The sequence below is a fragment of the Cyanistes caeruleus genome, chromosome 3 (assembly GCF_971803275.1).
Source record: "Cyanistes caeruleus chromosome 3, bCyaCae1.hap1.1, whole genome shotgun sequence".
Taxonomy (NCBI): domain Eukaryota; kingdom Metazoa; phylum Chordata; class Aves; order Passeriformes; family Paridae; genus Cyanistes; species Cyanistes caeruleus.
The window spans coordinates 113,535,695-113,554,691 of NC_141703.1; the positions used below are offsets into that span (position 1 = coordinate 113,535,695).

General features: G+C 44.3%; 1 protein-coding gene across 8 annotated transcripts in view; it reads right to left on the reverse strand.

Annotated features, from left to right (window-relative positions):
* The window catches only part of FAM168A (family with sequence similarity 168 member A), a 132,398-nt gene that overhangs the window by 64,835 nt on the left and 48,566 nt on the right, over positions 1–18,997 (reverse strand). The window lies entirely within an intron of this gene.

Below are 18,997 nucleotides of genomic sequence, written 5' to 3' on the forward strand. Positions count from 1 at the left end.
AGGGCGAGTCTTGGTGAGCTTTCAGCGTGAGCTGACTGTGAAAACCAGGAGACAAGGCTTGGATCCTGTGTGGGGCTGGGCAGGGCCACCCCCTCATCCCACCCGTGTGCCATGGGGAGACTGACACAGAGCTTATGTGAGCAAGGAGACTGCCACAGCCTTTGTGCTCCTCTCTCCAATAGAGACCATGAAGCCAGGTCAGCTTCTTGTGGGTTTTATCAAGAGGAATGCAAGTAATTTGGGAATTTGTGTCTAACTGTCAGTTAGGCAACTGGCTCAGTTAATGATCTTAATGAAGCACATTCTCAATTCTGATTAATGGGAAAATCAGTCATTAAGCTTTATTAGGCTACGCACTTGTCTCCACAGCTATCTAGTGGTAATTTCACACCAGAACCAAGCCCATCTTGCTTCAAAATCTGGGGATTTTGTTAAAATGTGTTATTTTACAGTTCATAAATAACACCATTCTCTCCAAACAAGTCCCTCATGATGGGGACACAATTTGTTAGATCATTAACTCCTTCCGCTTTACCTCTGGAGAGTAAACAAGTCAAACGTTAAATGTGTTAAATGTTAGCACCGATTGACTTGACAACAATTAGTGCTTAATTAATTAGCTGTCCCTCCACCCCCAAGTTAGCACTGAAGGAGCCATTCTCAAAGCAAAGGAAATCAGGGTTATAAGGAAGTGGGAAGAGACAGGGAGGCTCGGAATTCCATCAGTGGCTTCACTAAGGCACAGCAGAGCATTAAGAAGATCTTTAAGAAAATCAGAGTAAGACCAGGCTGTCCAGAGAAGCTGTGGCTGCCCCATCCCTGGAACTGCCCAAGGCCAGGTTGGACAGGGCTTGGAGCATCTGATCTAGTGGAAGTTGTCCCTGCCCATAGCAGGGGTGGGACTGGATGAGATTTAAGGTCCCTTCCAACCCAAATCATTCCGTGATTTTATGAAATAAAATTTCTGAGGGTAATTCTTCACCTTTCCGTTGTTCCTCACCAAAAACCACCCAGTGACAGCTGGACCTGCTCCCAGACAGGGCAGGAATCACGGCTGCTTTTCTAAAGTGCTTTTTCAAAGCCAGCACCATTTCATTTGTACTCTTGTGTGTGTAAAGAGTATAAAAAAAATCATAATTTGGGAGGGGAAAAAAATGGCTGCCTATGTGTGGCTTGCATTAGGTGTTGTACCAAATGGTAAAAGCAAAATACTCTTATTGAGAAGGATGAAAGAAAATGCTTTTTATCCCAGATAAAAAGGTTGTAATCGTGGTGGGGGCTTGAGAGCTTGTGAGGAAGAGGTTTGTGCTTCCTCCCTACTTTGTATGCAAAGTGGGATTTCCAGACAGCAGGAAAGAGCTCCTGCAAATGGCATTTGGGAAGGATGATTTTCTCTCCCATTCTGCAAGACAATGCCATCTGAAAATACATTTGAAATTCATTGCAGGCACCATGTTGTGGCATTGAAACAGCTACACTGAAATGGGAATAAAACAGGATTAGCAAAATTAAACCTCCTGCACCGCCAGAACCTGCAGAGTTCGCTTGTGGCCATGAATACCCAACAAAAAGACTACTAAAAATTAATTATAAACAGACAAACACCAGTGCTGCTCTATTGCAGGAGCTTCCAGTGCTTCCTAATCCCTGAGACAGCAACGCTCAGTTGCTCCTAGAGACTCCAGCAAGGAGTAACTCCAGCAGGAATGCCATGGGAATAAGCTGATGGCAAACAGTCTTGGGATACTTTGTGGCTGTAACCTGGTTACCTTTTCATCTATTTTAGCATTCCCCTGAAAGTGCAGGACACGCTCCCATCGCAGGAGGGAACTGCTCCACGTGAAGGGCAAACAGAGCCACAAGGGAGGTCGGGAATGGGTCACTGTGGCCTTGGCAGTGCTGGGGAATGGTTGGACTCCACGACCTTGGAGGGCTTTCCCTACCTTAATGATTTATGATTCCATGGGTGTGTCCCCCACCCCTGGGAATCGGGAATCACCACATCTCCGAGCTCCTACAGACACGGGACACCAGGAACATCGCATCCCACTGTTTTCCTCCAGCACTGGTTTACTTTGTGCCTTTGGAAACACCGTGCCCAGATCCCCCCATCTCCATAGGGCGGTGTGCAACCCCCATCATCATGGTTGGAAAAGATCTCCAAGATCATCAAGGCCAACCTCTGACCAAATATAAAACCTAAAAGAATAAAGCAGGCATGGAAAATCCAGGAAGTTAATGAAGTTATTACCATTATCTTTTCAGAATAAAGGAATGAAATATTTTTGGAATATTTTGAAATTAAATATATTGAAATACATATTCAATAATATATTATTGAATATATAATTAAATCTATTTTGCAGGGTTTTTAAAAAAGTGACATGGACAGGAGAGTCTTTCAGGCTCTACAAAAATGAAATAGCAGCTCTGAACTTAAAAAGGAGTAAACAACAGAAAGGGGAGCTGTTCTGAGCAACAGACATTGTTCCATTTTCTTTCATGACATTCCTTGTGTCAAGGTGATTTTCCCTTTAAACTCCCACTGCCTTGGTTTTTGTGGCACTGGGATGCAATGCCTTTTGAGAGACCCATTCTTTACACTCCAGAGAGAGGGTGGTATTTTCTCTATGTGCCAAAAGTAATTTATTTCACATCAGGTGGCACAGAACCAACATGAGAGAGTATGAACAAAGAAAAGAGATACTTTTCTTCCTTGACCTGCACATCACCTCTTTAAATCAATTTTATACAAATTGCATGCTAATAATATTCAGCCAAAGTCTCCTTGAACATGAAAAGGCCTCCTGACCTTACACTCCATGCAAATTCCACTAATTTTCCGACAATTTTTCACTTAAATCATTTGAAGCTTGACCCTCACTTGGGATCCACCAAACAATAATTAAATTACCTTCCAATTTATATGTTAAAGGTTAATTTAGGCAAGTTACAAGGGTATATCCCACCTTTCCCCAAAAAAGTCTGGGACAGCAGGCACGAGCTCAGAGATTTGTTTCCACAATGAGCAGCTTCTTTAATTTATTCTTTTTTTAGCAACACCTGAACTTAAGAGTTGATTGAACATCTCTCATCTTCCACTGTCCCAGGATGCCTTCTCCTCTCCCAGCTGATATCAACCTCCCCCGTGGAGGGAAAGAACTAAACCTCATGGAAATGCCTTGGAGCAAGTGATTTCACTACAGCACTTGACCTTCCTGATCTCAAAAAACAGCAAATGGAAAACAAAGCTGATCCCAAAAACCTACAGTCCTACAGCATCTTCCATCAGATCCACCTCCAAACCAGGATAAGAGCACTCAGATCTTCACTGAGGAGACACAGGAGAGTGTCCTGGGAGACAAAACCCCAAGGAGACACATTCACATCACCTACTGTTTCCTCTGAGATGAAGAACTAAATAAATCCACACACTTCCAATGGAGAAAAGCCTGACATCTCTATCAGCAACAAGCCCTTTTGTCTTCATTGTATGAAAAATGAAATAGATAATTTATAAGCACAAAGCAGCTCTTGACTTTGGAATTTGCTGACCTCAGACTGCCCAAAAAATAAATGCTGAGGCAGGAAAAATCTCGACCTTTCATTTGCTGAAGTTTACGATCTGCTTAAGAGCTAGAGGATCAAAAAATGATAATTCAATTATTAATTCAATTTTATATTATACACTACATATTGAAATATTGTAAAGGAAATCCCTGTCCTCCCTGAAAAGGACTAGGAAGATGAGATCATTTGTTGCACAGGTGAACCTGAACGTGGGTGACAAAATATCTGTACATTGTGTTTGCCTATTTGAATTAGGCAGAGCTTACACAAGCACCCCTTTGAGCCTAAATAAATGAGAAATTATTGAATAATAGACGCAAAGACTGGTTTGGATTGGGAGGACCTTAAAAGTCATCCAGTTCCAACCCCCTGGCATGGGCAGGGACATCTTCCACCAGACCAGGTTATTCCAAGCCCTGTTCAACCTGGCCTTGAACCATTTCCCCCACAAGAAATTTCAGGATGAGAAAAACCAAAAGATTCTGGCACAGCTGGGGCTATATTAACTTGTTTCCAGTGAAGAAAATGTCTTAATGCAGATGAATTCCTTGCTGAAAATTCCCAGCTTTTTATCTGCAAGTCTGATGGGTTTCACCAGCAGGTAACCAATAAATACATGTATTTTTTAAAAGATCTAACATCTCTGCCCCAGTGAGTCCCAAACCATTCTCAGCAGTTCTCAAACGACTTCCTTGATATATTCCTATTAACTTCTCTAACTTGAGGCCTTGCTGACTTTCCCTTTGGAGATGAACCCTGCTGTACTCTTGTACTTGGTGCTCTCCAACTGAGCCACGGCTTCCTCCAGCTGATTACCTCCATTCTTTTATCTTCCCTATCCTACTTCATTATGTTCTGCTGAAAAGGCTTCCTGGAACACGCAGTTTGAAGGCACTTCTCTCTTCTCCTTCCTTTCCACAAGCACTGCCTTGGGAGATTTGGGTTGGCCACCAGGAAAAACCTGGATTATAAACATCTATCCCACAACATCACCCAGTCACTACAAAAAACAAACCAAAATATTCTTGGTTATCTTTCTTATCTTCTTGATAAGCCTTCTTGAGCTGCTTTAGACCTCTCTCTCAGCCAACCACTGCTCCTCCTCCTAAGAGAAGCTGCACTGCAGGAGTCAGACAGAACAACCAGACACAAAAGCAATATCCATAAAAAGACAATTTCTCACACTAATAAATATAATCTTCCCCCCTTCCCAGCTCTTTAAAAATTGATCACCTCTCTGGCTTTGTTTTACAGGTGCAGAGAAGATGCAGGAGAGCAATGGGTTCAAGGGTGAGTTCACTGGAAGCATTGGAATAGGTGGAATAACCACCCCTGGAAGAGTTCAGGGAACACGGGTCAGTGGTGCTCTTGGCCTGGATTCACAGCTGGACTCAACGGCCTCAGACAACTTTTCCAACCTAAGTGATTCCATGATTCTAAGGCAAACCAGACCACACTGGCAGGACCAAGATTCAGGTGCAATACCCACTTTCCATCACATTATCCTCCAAGATAGCTCCAAGCTTTAATTTATGTTTTGCTCCAAAATTTCCAACCACTACCACTAATTACCCTCCCTCCATTTCTATAATTACTCCCCCCAAAATGGGAGAATCCCTTTGAAGCTGTATCTCGAATATTGAAAACATCTTCCCATGGATTGCAACAGGATAAACATCTAAATTTGTCTGGGAGTCGATCACACCCTACAAAGTTGGCACATCAGCAATACAATCTTCCTGGAATTAAAATCAGATGAGGGCAGAGATGTCCTTTTAATGACAGATGGGTGAGGTTTCCCTGGGCTTTGTTTGGTCAAATCCAGTGTGCTGCAGGTTTTGGCTGTAATTTGTCACTTCCAGTCATGGTTGTTCCTTGTTATTCCCTAACAATCTTCATCCAGGTCCTGTTTTCTGGTCACTTCTGGGATTTCTTCTCTGGTCAAGATTGGAAACCAGTCAGGCAACCCAAGGCAGGGTTGAAGATCAGCTACAGCCCCACTTTCCCATCAGGAGCACAGGAAATCTCTCCCTGTCCTCTTCTCTGCTCACATTGATGGACGGACCCAGATGGGATTTAGAGACTGGGAAACAGGAAGATGAACAGTGCAAACGGAGGGGATTGATCCTCCTTCCTTCAATATTTTGGAATCTTCGTTCTGAAACAAAGCAGTACCAAGAAAGATGAAGGAGAGCCCAGGCTAAATCCGTCAGCAATAAGGGAGCTTTGGCAAGAAGTTTGTTTATCATCGTCTTTTTGTAACTTCATGTTGGCAAGAGGCACTGTGTTAACAAGCCCAGGAGCCTGAAAGTCTTTCCCATCCATAGGACAGGCAGACGGTGGCATTCCCTCACTCCATTTGGAAACCAAGCTACATGGAAAGAGAAAAACAGACTCCAGATTTATGTTGGGCTTGATGTGCCCCATCAAAACCCAGGAAATATATGGGGCAACTTGGTACTTCTTGAAAAATAAGCAAAAGAAGTTGCTGACTTTTGGGAGGAAAGCTGCCAAGTGATGAATAAACAGAATTCAAATTAAGAAATTCGCAACAATCATAGGCAGAGTTCAGGCAGGCGTTTAACTTCCTAAGGAAATATGGGACAGCTCAGGCTGAAAAAAACCAGGGATACACACCAAAGGCAGTGGTGTTGCAATTGTTATTACAAGCCTTCAAAATAAAGATTGTTCAATGTGAAAATATGAAATTAAATAGTTGGTTGAAATGTCAAAGACCCACTTCATCACATCTAGCTCTCAAAGACTGAAGTGGGAGATCAGCTGTTCTACAGCTCAGTCCTCTCCCCTTGCCCACAATACCTTGGCATTCTTTTCCCAGAGACTAAGCAGTGCTGGTGGGGACCACTGCCTGGTCACCACATCCCAAATCCAGGGGTCTCCATGACCAACCTGTGCTGTGCTCCTGGGCAAAAGAGCCATCTTTCAGCATCCATCTCGCTGTCAGGAATGCTGACATCCTTCTAGGCCAGGCTGGAGGGGGCTCAGAGCAACCTGGGCCAGAGGGAGGTGTCCCTGCCCACAGCAGGGGATGGCACTGGATGAGCTTTAAGAACCCTCCCAACCCAAGCCAGTCTGGGATTCCTGGATTCTGCACCTATGCCCTACTGCTCTAGTATTTATCCAATTCACATCCTCTGGAATTCTGTCCTACTTGGCATTTCTTTCACAGACTCTGAGCCTAATCCTGCAGAAATATGCAGTGACACAGCACATAACCAGCACAACAGAAAAGCAAGCTGACACAGATGACCACGACAGAAATTTTTAAATGAAGGCTACAGATGTCTGTAAAGCTGTCCTAGGCCTCAAACACAAGTCAAACATTCCGTACAGGCATTACCAGAGGTTAGTGGCAGACACTGTGTAAGGGACACGAGCCAATAATCAGTGCATGTATGGCATGATCTCTAACACATGCAATATGCACTCAATTAACATATTCATATTTCACAACCACTGGAAAAGCCAAGAATTTTCCAGCCTGCCGCTACAGAAGATTTTGCGGTGCTTTTATTCACCTAAACACTCCTTCAGGCTTCCAGTGAATACACCCAGCCCAGGAGGCCAAAACCAGGAATGCTTTTGCAGCAACACAAAGGAAAGGGCTGAAAGGCAAGTCAACAATTAACACTTTCCACAGATTTCTGGACATACCTTCCCAAACTAAAGAGTGGGGGGAGAAGTTTGAAGGAGCTTAAAGCTTGCAGTTTATATCAGGAAAAAAGAACTACTAAGTCCCCAGCCTATGATGGCCAGAAAATTCAGCTTTGCTGCCTTGTTTTCCATCAGGGGAATAAGACCGGTTTGGGGAATGAATGGCATGGCAGAAATTGCAGAGCACCCATTCCCTTCTTCCTGAAAGTAACAGTGAGTGCTGACAGAAAAAAAACCAGTTAAAAATGTCCTGGAAGTCTCTTGGGAATGCTCATAAGGAAAAGTTTAGTCTGAAGCAGCCAAGCAAATGTTAGTCTTCCCACATCTGTACTCATCTCAAATCGGTGCCTCCTGGCTGTACGATCAAGGAGCCACTTGAAAAACCAGGGCTTCAGCATCCGTGTAGGTCAAACAATCACAAAATCATGGAATGGTTTGGATTGGGAGTGACCTTGAGAATCCTCCAGTGCCACCCCTGCCATGGGCAGGGACACCTTTCACTGTCCAAAGTTCCTCCAAGCTCTGTGCAACCTGGCCTTGAACACTTCCAGGGATCTAGGGACAGCCACAGCTTCTGTGTGCCTCACCACCCTCACAGCCAAGAATTCCTTCCCAATATCCCATCTATCCCTGTCCTCTGGCAGTGGGAAGCCGTTCCCTGTGTCCTGTCCCTCCATCCCTTGTCCCAAGTTCCACTCCAGCACTCTTGGTGCAATGCCAGGGGAACATTTGGACTCAATGTCCTCGGAGGCTGTTTCCAAGTTTAACAATTCCACTGTTGTACCTATGACTGATAATTTAATTATTCTTAGAATTCAGTGTTGATTTTATAACACTCAGGTATAGCCAGAATAAACTCACCTGGTTTAAGCCCACAGAGTTGTCTGTAGCCTCACAGCTTCATATTATAAACTCTACAGAGAAAAAGCCTTTTTATATTGCATAAAAGATCCCAGCACACATTACACAGCAATTCCATGATTTGCAGTGCACACACCCTTATTTATGTCTTTTTGAAAAAGAAGAAAAAAAATCAGGCCTTTGATTTGCAACCAATTTGTGACACATTTCTTTTCATGCTGATAAGCCTCATCTCTGCACATAATAAGGCTTTTTTCTGCCATCATTTCTCCCTAACAATTCAATTTTCGTCTTAAATGAACTCTATCAATCATACAACAGGTGCACATCACCTACTCAAGAGACAGATTTCCTTTCTCCAGATTTCTCTGTCCTCTGACAATGCCCAAATTGATAATAACTGTGATAAAACCCCCAGTCTGGTAGGGGACTAATTTTGGTAAGATTCACTCTATTTTTTAATGAATTCACAAGTTTTTTCCCATGCCTGGAAAATAAACTCAGTATTCCCAGAAGATGTTTTGTGAAATACTGGTGGCATGTTCTTTATTTCCCTAATAAACAACAGCGACTGAGTTCCTGGTTTCTGTTCAATGATGAATTCAGCTTTAAGAGATGATTCCAACAGCAAGGAAGAACTACCAGGGGATCTAGAAGGAATTAAATATATAATAAGCAGCCCAGTAGGCAGCACACACTGTGGGTAAGAGAGAAACAAGACTGGATGTGCATCCTCTGGAAGTGCAGTCCGAGGATGCTGGACAATGTGACCGGCACAGGGAACACAGGGAAAGCACAGGGCAGGGCCTGGGCAATCTTCACAGGAATTGCCAGGCAACAGGAGCGAATAATTGTCCTTGAGGGAAAGAAAAGGAGGGCAAATTGTGAGAGTAGCCACGACCTCTACGATCTGGAGAGCCTGGGAATACACACTTCAGAAAGAACAAATGTTACACAGCAAGACACTTCCCCAAGGCCCCCCCTGTCTCTTTATGTTTTTTCCCCAAACTGACTTCTTTCATTAACTATAAAATAATCTGGTTATTCCTTTTTCAATTAATAATATGCCTTTAATAGCATTTGTAATATATATTTTGTATTTTCATTTTTTACCTACGCAAATTTAAACAGAATGGTGCCTGTATTTAGAGTCAGAGCACAGTGAATGACACTCCATGAAGTATTTCCACATAAATTTCCCAGGGCACAGGTGTCCCTCACTGGCATTACTGGGGCTGTTCTCTCCCACCAGCACCCCTCAATGTGCAAAACACCCCTAGTGCAATTCCAAAGGAAGATGGAAGATACACAAAACAAGGAGAAGAAGATGCACTTCACACCCCTCCCTTCTCTGGAAATTAAAACTCAGCTGTGCCCAGATTTCGGTATCAGATTGTCAGATTTGTCCTCCCAGTGTGGCTGAGGGCTATGGAAATGTAATTACAAAGGGTTTTAGGGTGGCACTTTTAATTTCCCCCTCAGGCAGTGTGTTTGCCACAGGCAGCAGTTCATCTGTGTGTTTGGTGGGTGTTTAAGCCCTTGGCAGAGGAAGCCCAGGTTTCTCCTGCTCCCACTCTTAGTTTTCAAATGAACACGAGCCTGAAGGTATTTCCAACTCGGTGTGGATGAGCTGAGGTGAAACTGCCATTGATGTTCTCACATCCCTCCTTTGTTCAGCTCTGCCAACACTAAAAGCAGCTCTAAAAACATGAAACGTGTGCCTGCACCTCTCCTGGTCTTTTACCTGCTGTATAATACCTGTCCACTGGCTGGAAAGAGAAAGGGAAGTCTGATACTGAAGGACAGGAACACCATTTTGAAGGATTTTATTCTGCATTTTCACGAGAGAACACAGCATCTTGGCAGAAGCTAAATATTATTATTAGCAAAAGGTTCTTCACCCAGATGGAGCTCTGAGCAGGCTCCCCAGGGAATGGCCATGGCCCTGAGGCTGCCAGAGCTCCAGGAGCATTTGGACAATGCTCTCAGGCACACGGTGGGACTGTTGGGGTGTCCATGCAGGGCCAGGAGTTGGATTTTGATGCTTGTGAGTTCTTTCCAGCTCAGGAGATTTCATGATTCTATGATCTGTCAAGGCAGCCTTGTAGAAGGAACAGAGCACAGTTCCCACCCCCACCACAGCAGCAGCTCCATAGCTACACTCCTGAGCTCGTGCTGACCCAGGACTTGTAATCTCCTTCTGCTGGAGCATATTTGATACAAATGCTAATCCTCCTGATTTGCAATTCACTGCTGCCATCTGATCCTGAAAATCTTCTGCAGACATCAGAGCAGGGAAACAGGGAACTGAACGTGAGACAGAACTGCTCAGGCTGTGCTGCCAATTACCAGCAATTAAGAGGGCACTCAAAAAAATCCTTATCAGCCCCTGAACCACCTTAGAATTTGGAGCTGGCATCACTGACAAGCTTCCCATGCCTCTCCATCCTGCTGTGTGCAGCCTGTCTGAGCCCATGGCTCTTGGACAATGTGTGCCATGAGCTACTGACCACAGCCAGGCCACAAAGCCCAGCATGGCTCCAGCAGAGGACAGTCCATGCTGGGGAGGAAGCTTCCAAGGAACTTTGCTCCACAGGTGCCAGGTGGAGGAACAGGATCTCCCCAGAGCAACCAGAAGAACACTGCAGTTCCAGATTTGCCACCTGTACATTAAAATGCCAGCTGAAGCTTTGTGACAGTCTGACAGACAACTGGATATGGTGCATTATGGAATTCCAGACTCTGGGTTAGAAGAGACCTTCCACTATCCCAGCTTGCTCCAAGCTCAGTCCAACCTGGCCTGGAACACTTCTAGGGATCCAGGGACAGCCACAGCTTCCCTGTGCAACCTGTGCCAGCACCACCCTCATACTCAGGAATTCCTTCCCAATATCTAATCTAAATTCACACTCCTTCAGTTTAAAACCATTCAATCCTTGTTCTATCCCCTGTGCTGAATTCTTCTTCTGCTGCCCATTTATAAAATATTGTGACAATCTTGAAAATTGTGAGATCAATAGGAAAGCCATGTAAACTGAGGGAAGCTCCTGGAGGAATGCAGGGGGACTGGGTTAGAAATTTAGAAGGGGAAATTACAGAGGCAGAGGGAATGCAAAAGCAGCAAGTGCATCTCTGAGTCCAAAACCAGAACCAGAGGCTGAGTCATGGCTGCTATATTTGGTATAAATCCAGAGAAATCATTCCTAAAATAGGTTAACAAAATACTTAGAAGCAGAAAAAGGAAATTCCATCTTGAATATAGAGTAAGAAACTCCATCTAGGAGAGTTTAACGTGGTAAGGAAAGCCCTGGGGTCACCAGCATCCAAAGGGAATGAAATACTGGTGTAGCTGAAGAGGATCTTTGTTAAACATAATCCTGCAATTACAAAAGAGCCACATAAAAATACAACTCCATTTCCCATCTTGTAATCCAGTCTTTAACACTTGCTTTCACCAGGAAAGAAAAAGCATCCTGTTCTGTCGGGCTTTTTAAGGCTGTGCAGTGTTTGCTCAAAAAACAAAGTAGGGCTTCAGACGAGCAGCAGGAACTCCAGGGTTTACTTTCCCAGGGGTGATGAGAACAGTGAATATGTGCAGCCCTGGAAAGGTTTGGGAACTCTCAACATTCCCAAAAAAAAGAGGCTCACAGCTGCTTCAGCAGCTTCTGCCCACGACCTTGGATCATTTTTCCATAAAGCTCCTTTGCTGGGTGTTCTCCACACATCCTGCTTTGTATCCTGCACAACCTGGGCAAATCACTTAATTGAGTGGTCGTTAATTACGGCTGCACATCACTTCTTTCTCAGCATCAGCCTTGAGCAATCACACACCTTACCCTGCTTATGTGTTGTAACCTGATGTCTGTGCCCATGCCCCACTTCCCAGGAGAGGACTGGAGGTTGTGCTGCAGCTGGGGTGGGTTTGGCTCCCTCCTGACCAGGATTTTGGGGTGACTGGGTTAATGAAGTGATCTGCTGGTCCATATCCCATATATCCTACATGTTCCTGACATAAGTTGGAGACTTCATATGGGTCTGTGTATCTCCTGGCAGAGCCATCACCAATCAATCCAAAGACATCAGCTAACAGAGGTTTCAGGTTAATCCACTTGTCCAGATTTCTAAACTACTTCATGACTCCGTTATTGGGGAATACCTATGCAATAAATCAGGAATATAGATCTCTGTGAAGCACAAGCACTGGTTTAACTGGAAGCTACAGACCTGAAGGTGACATCAAACATGAAGTCCCAGGTCTGGTTGAGAGGAAGTCGGGAGAGATGCACTGAACAGGCCCTTCAAGTATCTAAAATCTTATTCTCTCTTCAGCAGGGAGGCTGAAGAAATCCTTCCAGCCAGGAAAACCAGGGAATGCCACTGCCTATGCCTTGGCAGCTCCTCCCTCTCACTGTCAGCAACTGCTGGCTCTTACTCTGCTCCCTCAGCTGCAAACAGCCTGAAGATGAATCATTATGGGTCCCTGAACTTGCAGAACAAGGGATCATTTTTCCAGCTCCAGTCTTCCATAGCTTTTGGCTGCCTGGATCAGCAGTACCATGCCAAAAGCAAGTACTTCACCCAAAGATGCTATGAAGACATTGCCAGGTTTGGACACAGCAAGAGGACAAAGAAAGGTACAGAATTCCAGACTGATATGGTTTGGGAGGGGCCTCAGAGTTCATCCAGTCCCACCCCCTGCCATGGACAGGGACACCTTCCACTAGCCCAAGGTTACTCCAAACCCTATCCAAGCTAGCCTTGGACACTTGCAGGGATCCAGGGGCAGGCACTTGAGCCTCTGGGCACCCTGTGCCAGGGCCTCTCCACCCTCACAGGGAAGAATTTTTTCCCAGTATCTGGTCAGAATCCACCCTCTGTTTGGATAAGTGTGATTTACTTTCCTTTTCACACCTCTGTCAACAACCAGTGCAAATTCACAGATTAGCAAGTTAAAAGTTCTTGTTCACAGCACTGGAACCACATTAAAAATATCTATAAACTTAATGCAAAACTCTAAAGAAATTACAGAGATCTACCTTGAAAAATAAAGGAATTGGGCTATTCCTAAATGATAGGGAGAGGCCATGGAGCTGCTCCAGGGCTGGAGCCCCTCTGCTCTGGAGCCAGGCTGGGAGAGCTGGGGGTGCTCACCTGGAGAGGAGAAGGCTCCAGGGAGAGCTCAGAGCCCCTTGCAGGGCCTGAAGGGGCTCCAGGAGAGCTGGAGAGGGACTGGGGACAAGGCCTGGAGGGACAGGACACAGGGAATGGCTTCCACTGCCAGAGGGCAGGGATTTTGAACCACGGAGTCTTAATCCACACAGAGAGCCTCAGAACAGCCCATCAACACTTGGCTCCTCTCGCTCCCTGCTTTCCTTGGATCCACGGAGCTGTTTGGGCTGAATGAGCAATTAGAGTATGAGAAAACAGATGGCTCTATTTGGCAACTTCTTGCAAAGTGTCATTTTGAGACAAGCCAGGTCATGTCACAACTAAACGACTCCAGAGTAACTGCTTTCAGGAGCCTCGGAATAAAGGGATGAAAGTTTGCAGGCAGCAGAGTCTAAGATGGTCAGTCAGATTGCACCAATTCAGCTTCCACTGGATTTTGTAATTAACTGCAGAGTTGACCATTCCTCACTATCAGGATCACAGAACCATCCACAGATTTGGCTTAGAATGGATCTTTTCATGGTATTTAATGATTGCGGAAAAGGTGCACGTTGGGTAAAGTATTTATATGCTGAATGTGTCTATTTTCTTCTCATTTTTTATTCAAAATCCCAAAGTTTTTTCACATATGGGCCTTTGGGATCACAGGGATCCTACTGGACTGTTGCACTGCTCCTCAGCTAATCCAGACAAACTTTTAGCAACTCTGAGGGCAGGAGCTCCAGTGTACAATTAATCCAGTAGTGCTACAATTAATTCTCATTCTCTTCACAGTGATCTTGGTTCAGAGCAGTTAAACAAGACCAAAACACACTAAATCAGCCAACTGCACCATTTAGAGGAGTTCCCTGGCCCAGAAATCAGCTACAGTTTGAGAAAGGGCTCGTGGCTGTCATGGCCTTGTTGGAATTCACTGCCTGATCCCTCAGATGTCTCCAACATATCCAAGGCACCTTGGACAGGGCAAAGTTTCTTTGTGCTTCACTGAGATGTCAGTTTGGGACAGCTGCAAGAGCTGCCCTATTCCAGAAGTGTTCCAGTGGTTTGAGCAGCACGAACAGCTGATGTTTCCTGGGATGAGACCGGTTGGGATGACCAGTAAACACTTTTAAAATCCTTTTTAACTGCTGCCAACACGTGTGTCAATGTCCCCTTCTAAATCAAGCGGCACAACCTGAACTTCCAGCAGCACAAAACACGTGGGGGAATTTTCCGCTGGATTTTATGTTGGGCATTTGCACACGTCACACAGACTACCAGAAAAACAGCCAACACTGCCCAGATCCATCCTTCATTCACTCACCCATAGAAGGGCACCGTGAACTCACGGCTCATTTCAAAGCCAAAGCTGCTCTTTACAATTCAGATGGGAATCTGGCAAACACCCCTTTTTCCAAAGCATGAATCCTGCTTTTCCACTGCACTCTCATCATAGATAGGCCCAGCTGGGGAAGAAGTAATTAATTTTTTTTCCTGAAAGACAGGACCAGCATTCTATGCAAATTAATGTTTAAAATACAGTTTTAGGCTAGAGTCCGCAGTTTAGTGATGCCACCTCAGAGAATGTTCCTTCCCAACCTGTCACCACCAGGTGAGTTCTGGCAGCTCATTTAATGCAGAACTAGAAGGAAATTGGATTCTTTAACCTGAATTTAATATTCATAATTAGGTTTTAACTTCAAAACGAGTTAATATTGAAAAGCAATTTTAAAATGTAATTCCGAGAACATATTTACTTATGGCTTTTGAGCTATTCTAAGGCCAGAGTTTGCTGGGTACCTATACCAGGAGCATATCCTACAGGGTATTTACCAAGAAATTCCAGGGGATTTTTAGTTATTAAAGAAAGACAACCTGACCTGACAACTCCCTTTTCAAAGACTTCCTGAAACAGAGGTGAAAGAGCTGGGATTTATTCTGGGAGAGAGATTTAGCACCAGCAGAGTCACAAAAGGCATCCCAACATCCTGGGCTTCAGCATCAAGAGGCTTTGCCAGCCCCAAATAAAAATAATAATACAGCAGCACCCCCATCAGTGGCACAGTGTCTTCCCTAGTTATTCTCACCACAGTCACCCCAAAAAAGAGGAATTTTCAGGCTAAGTCAGAACACACAGTCGAGCAGCTTAAGGCACTTCAAATTCTCATTTTCCTTCCCCAACTTCCCGCAGATTTCTCTCATGATGTCCTTCCCAGCCAAGAACAGCAAATGGAAATCTGCTCCATGACCGTGTGAGATAATGGTCTAGTACAAGTGGAAAGTATTTCCTTATACCAGGAGAAAACAGCCATCAACAAGACAAAGAGGTGGAATTGCTCATTCCTAAGTGTTTCCGGATGAGTAGGAAAAGGGGAAAAAAGATGTTCTGGCTCTCCCTGGAACACATCTGAACGATATCATTTCTCCTATATCTCAGAATCAAAGAAACTGCCATCAAAAGCCACACGTGGTGTTCCTAACTTGGGAATACTGTACATTCCCTGCTTTATTTTGGGATTTCTGATGTATTTTTCCAATAGCAAGAGCTGTGTTTACCGTGAGGACTCCGAGGGCTGAGCATGCCGTCAGTCATCCGGAAATTCTGCAAACAAACAGCACTTCAGCTCTTCCCTGCCAAGAATAAAATCTTATTTGGGACAGGAAAAAAGCCAATCTTCTCTAAAATGAGTAGGGCGACAGAAATTTGCATCTGTTCACAGGAGGATTTAAAATATGGATCATTTCATGTAAGAAGAATCCAAAGGTGGAAAAATTAAAGGAAACAGACTCTGCCTGTGGTCTTCTTGAGGAATGTGAGAGAACCTCCAAAAAATGGGAGAACAGGAGAGCAGGGAGGTGGATGCTCAGTGGAAAACAAAATAATGGGAAGCAAATGAGTCAAAATCCAAACCAAGAAGAGCTTAAACAAAACAACAGGACACCTTAAAAAAGCTAGAAAATAAAAATAGCAAACACAGATCTGCTCCATGTTTATTCCAAGAATGGAAAGATTGGGCATTTCCAGAGAACTTCATGAGGGAAGAGAAAGCAAATATATACTCAAGTCAATAAAACCAAATATTTTTTACTTTAAAAGACAGAGAAAACTTAGAATACCCTGTCCATGATGTGTTTGAAAATCCTTCATCACGTTCAAATCTCTCACTATGTAACAGCAGAAGACTTGTCCTTATCTTTAACAAGTGTCCTAAGGATTATCATGGAATTAGCCAATGTCTCCTTTCCCATGAAGCAAAGTGGCTGGAATGCTGCAGTGCCCTCACTCAAATAAACAGACACAGCATGGGAAGCAAAATAACTCAACCCAAATCCTTCAATTGTGGCTAAAGAGTCCAGTACTGGGGAATAAACCACTACAAAAAGCTACTTACAAAAGCCCCAGCGAGACACTATTAAAAAATTCAAGTTCCAGGACAATAGGAAAAGAGAATGTTATGGATTAGGGAGCAGTTAAGCAATAGGGAACAGCCTTTATTAAACATGGGATTTTCAGACTCCAAAAAGGGTGACAGCAAGGTGCTCCCAGAGCCTTTACAGGGACCAGCAGTGGAAACTGGGAAAGAGACAGAAGAGACAAAGCAATGTTTGTGGAGAATAAATTATTCATAATAGTCATAATTAAGTTGGGAGATTGAGAGAGCCCTGAGAGAAGTGCACAGAGTGAAATCATCTGCTGAGAGATGTAAGGTAACGTGTATTTGCTGAATGAAATAATAAATCCTGCTCCTATTGCAGTGGCTGATGTTTTAGAAAGATCCCCTAGAAGCAGTTTTTGGCTATCCAAAAATCACTTATGATGGAGCTTCTGAAATGCTTGATTGAATGCTGTAATATTTGTATCCATGCAATGAAAACAAAATCACCAAATGATTAAAAAATGCATTACACACTGCACTTAATATTTTTCTTTTTCAAAATTAACAGCATTTCTGAGCTAAATTCCAATGCCTGAAGGGGCTCCAAGAGAGCTGGAGAGGGACTGGGGACAAGGGAGGGAGGGACAGGACACAGGGAATGGCTCCCACTGCCAGAGGGCAGGGTTGGATGGGATATTGGGAATCAATTCTTCCCTGTGAGGGTGGGCAGGCCCTGGCACAGCATGCCCAGAGCAGCTGGGGCTGCCCCTGGAAGTGTCCAAGGCCAGACTGGACGGGAGTTGCAGCAACCTGGGACAGTGGAAGGTGTCCCTGCCCATGGCAGGGGGTGGCACTGGATGGTTTTTAAAGTCCCTTCCAACCCAAACCAGTCTGGGATTCTCTAAAATCCAAAAGTGGTTTGGTGTGTTACTTCAATCAGGTGGCTTCACTGAAGCAAAACAATCTGAGAGAAGAATGATATTTGAAACTGGTTTGGTTCTTTAAAAGTCACCTGGAGCTCAGCTCTGGAATCTTTCAGATCACAGAATTCCCAGATGGGTCAGGCTGGAAGGGACCACAGTGGCTCATGTGGTGCCACCTCCCTGCTCCAGCAGGGCCATGCCAGAGCACAGGGCACAGCAACGTGTCCAGAGGACTCTGGAATATCCCCAGTGAGGAAACTCCACACCTCTCTGGATGATCTGTTCATCTGTGGGCACTGCCCAGGGCAAAAGTTCTGCCTCCTGTCCAGGTGGAATTTCCTTGGTTCCAGTTCCTGCCCATTCTGATGCTATTTCTGGGCCCCAGGAAGCAGATGTGGGACACCCTTTCCCAAATGCACCTTTACATTTTAATTCCCTTTGCTTTAAATTCATCAGCCTACAAAAACATTTAAGAGCCAGCAAAACTCATCTGTGTCTGTTCTGAGGCTGACCCTCATTTGTGAGCCACGGCAGAGCAATACAAAAACCCTATCATAAACCTGGCATTTGGGTTTTCTTTATTTCAACCACACCTATTTCACAGGTGGGACTGGAAAAGGATAAAGAAAATAGCACAAAAGATGACAATGGTGACGAGAACTGAAGGTTCAGCTCTGTGTGTGGCCTTCTGAGGAAAAAGCAGAATCAAAGAAGCAGACAAGAGGAGGAACTCTATAAAAACACACACAGTGGAAGGCAGAGCCACAGGGAATCCTGCAATGCTCTCCTTGCACTGGCAGCAAGCTCTGGAGCATGGAGATGAGAACAAGGACAATATAAGTGTAAGGATAATTTTCTCCTCTCATTTCAGCAACAGATATTCCTGGTATAAACTGATTTAGTTAAATTATCAGGAGAAAAGTGGTGATCTTACACTGCCCACTCTGCTCGCATTATTGCCCATCCCACGCCTCGGTGAGGTGCTGAAGGCAGCACACTACAATTTCTCTAAGCAGTGTTTGACTGATAACCTCCCCTGTCCAAGCAATTCTGGGGTTTTTTTTTATTTTTTTTACATCAACATTAGCACCAGTCAATTCCTACATAGCATTCAGCTGGGATCCTGCAGACACAAAACCTTCCTAAAACAAAAAGCTTTCTTTTTCCCCAATGAATTATTTTAAGGTTGTCAAAGGAAAATTTTTTCCTCATAAAGCAAGTTGTCTTTTTGTCTGAGGAAAAAGAATACCCATTTCCTCTTGTGTAGAATATATTCTGATTGTGTTAGAGAGATCCTGCTGATGCACTTACAGTGCCAAATAACCCTCAGGAAAATGAATTTTTCAAACAGTAAAATATATGGATTAACAGTTTAGAACACCCACAACCACTCTGTAATCCCCAGGGCTGAACCCAACAAATTCCTAGGCTTGTTAATTAGCT